This window comes from Arachis duranensis, chromosome 1 (assembly GCF_000817695.3).
Source record: "Arachis duranensis cultivar V14167 chromosome 1, aradu.V14167.gnm2.J7QH, whole genome shotgun sequence".
Lineage (NCBI taxonomy): Eukaryota > Viridiplantae > Streptophyta > Magnoliopsida > Fabales > Fabaceae > Arachis > Arachis duranensis.
In genome coordinates this window covers 20,402,492-20,405,461 of record NC_029772.3, presented here as the reverse complement: position 1 = coordinate 20,405,461, position 2,970 = coordinate 20,402,492, and positions in this window count along the sequence as shown.

The following is a 2,970-nucleotide window of genomic DNA, read 5'->3' as shown; positions in this document are numbered from 1 at the left end:
GGCTTTCCTCTATTATTATGTATTATATATGTGGAAGTTGCTACCATGCTGGGGACCTCTGGTTCTCACCCATGCGGATTTTGTGGTTTTCAGATGCAGGACGTGAGATTTCCCGCTGAGGCATGCTGGAGACTTCTAGATTTGCGAAGATCCTTTGTTCTTGGGGCTATGTTTTGGTTTATATGTTTTGCTTAGATACTTTTATCTCCATTAAATAATACAAACTGTGATGACTCCTCTTAAGAGAGATTTTGGAGAATAGGTTTTATGTATTTGTGTCCCTTTGGGTTTCCTTTGGGGTTTTCCTTATTTTTATCATATGTATATATTGCTATGCTCGGACCGGTTATCTTCGTAGCCGGATCTTGAGTCTTGATATTCCTGTTTTTGACACTCCCTTGTATATATATAATCACGCGTTGGTTATCCTTGTTCGTTACGTTATTGATCGGAGTGTTGCGTTTTCGAGATGCGATTTTTGTTTACCCTTTTTTTCTACAAAGGCTCCTAGTTATAATCAATCATTCGTACTACTATACGTACTAAATTTTTATTTTAGAGGTCGTAATACCTTGCCATCTCTGAATTATGACTTAAGCATAAGACTCTGTATGGTAGGGTGTTACATTATGGTATCAGAGCAGTTCGTTCCTGTAGAGCCTGAGGGATGGACTGACTATGCTTCTGTGCATGCTCTGTATGTGTGTTATGTGCTATTAGTATATCTGCTTGATATAATTGGCATAAACGTTCATGAGCATGCATTTGGGACTTTGAAGCACTAGACTTCCGATATTGAGACTGATCAACTTAATATCGATTGTTTGGTGTGTATAGGAACCAGATGGCGCCTCGTGGACGCGGTAGAGGTAGTGTGAGAGGTCATACGAATGCTCATGCATCAGAGAATAACCCTAATGACCTAGTGAACTTTATGACTGCGTTGGAGAACATGGCTGCTGCTATGCAAGCCACTGCTGAGGCTCTTGGTCAACAGATGAACAACCATGGTAATGATGGGGGTGGAGTTCAGGGCCCGATGACACTAGCAAACTTTTTGAAGGTTAATCCGCCTAAGTTCAAGGGAACTACTAGTCCGACTGAGGCTGATACATGGTTTCAGGCAATAGAGCGAGCACTGCAAGCACAAGTGGTACCTGAAGGACAGCATGTCGAGTTTGCTACCTATATGCTCACAGGTGAAGCGTCGCATTGGTGGCAAGGTATCCAACGTCTTCTGCAGCAGGGTGATGACTATATCACCTGGAATGTCTTTCAAGAGGAGTTCTATAAGAAGTACTTTCCGACTTCTGCTAGGACGGCTACGGAACTTGAATTGTTACAACTGAAGCAGGGTACTATGTCCATATTAGAGTATACTGACAAGTTTGAGGAGCTGTTCAGGTCCCCTCGTATGTGCCAAGGGACTCCGGTGGAATATGAGGAATGGAAGTGTATTAAGTATGAAGGAGGACTCCGGAGTGATATTTTCAGTTCAGTGGGACCAATGGAGATTAAGACTTTCTCCGAATTAGTGAACAAGTGTAGGGTTGCTGAAGAGTGTGTGAAAAGGGCAACTGCTGAGAAAGGGAGTCACAAAAGATCATTCCTACAGAACCGAGGGAAGAGCTTTGCACCTAGAGGTCCGTCTTTCAAGAGGGGAAGCTCTTTCAGGAGGCCCAACAACAGCAGCTCCCAAGGGAAGAAGTTTGGGAAGCAGCCTCAGAATGATCAAGCTTGTACTAGATGTGGGAGTCACCATCCGGGAGCACCATGCAAGGCCGGATGGGGTTTGTGCTACAATTGTGGAAAGGCGGGGCATAAAGCTGCAAATTGTCCAGAGAAGCAGAAACAAGGTGCTGGAAAGGTACAACAGACTGGTCGGGTGTTCACCACCTCAGCTATAGGTGCCGAGGGATCCGAGACACTTATTCGAGGTAACTGTGAAATGGCGGGTCAAACTTTAAATGCTTTATTTGATTCAGGAGCATCACATTCATTCATCGCATTTGAGAAAGCCCATGAGTTAGGACTGAAGATTGTAACTTTAGGTTATGATCTAAGAGTGTACAATGCTACCCATGAAGCCATGGTAACTAGGCTAGGATGCCCGAAAGTTTCGTTTAAGTTCAAGCAGTGCGATTTTGTCCATGATTTAGTCTGCTTGCCGATGATCGGTCTTGATCTTATCTTGGGATTGGACTGGTTATCTAAGAACCATGTTCTGCTAGATTGGTCTACAAAGTCGGTGTACTTTATGCTGGAAGACACTGAAGGGCCGGTCGTGGTGAATAATTATTACTTGAATTCGATGATGGTGAACTGTTCCGGAACCGAATGTCAGGGTATCATGTTGTTAACCGCGGGTGTTTCGGGCGATGATCAAAGGTTGGAACAGATTTCGGTTGTGTGTGAGTTTTCGGAAGTCAGATTCCGGTTGTGTGTGAGTTTCTGGAAGTGTTTCCTGATGATATTGATGAGTTTCCACCTAACCGAGAGGTTGAGTTTGCTATTGAGTTGGTGCCCGGGACGGGACCAATCTCAAGTGCTCCTTATAGGATGTCACCGTTAGAGATGAACGAGCTAAAGTCTCAGTTAGAGGATTTGTTGGGAAAGAATTTTATACGACCAAGTGTCTCTCCGTGGGATGCTCCAGTGTTACTAGTGAAGAAGAAGGATGGGAGTATGCGGCTCTGTGTGGATTACAGGCAGCTGAACAAGGTTACAATAAAGAATAAGTAACCATTGCCGAGAATCGATGATCTCATGGATCAGTTACAAGGAGCTGGAGTTTTCTCCAAGATCGATTTGCGATCCGGTTATCACCAGATAAGGGTGAGGGGTGAGGATATCCCTAAGACCACTTTTAGGACTCGTTATGGTCATTACGAGTACACTGTAATATCTTTTGGATTGACGAACGCTCCTGCAGTGTTTATGGATTACATGAATAGAGTTTTCCGTCCGTTT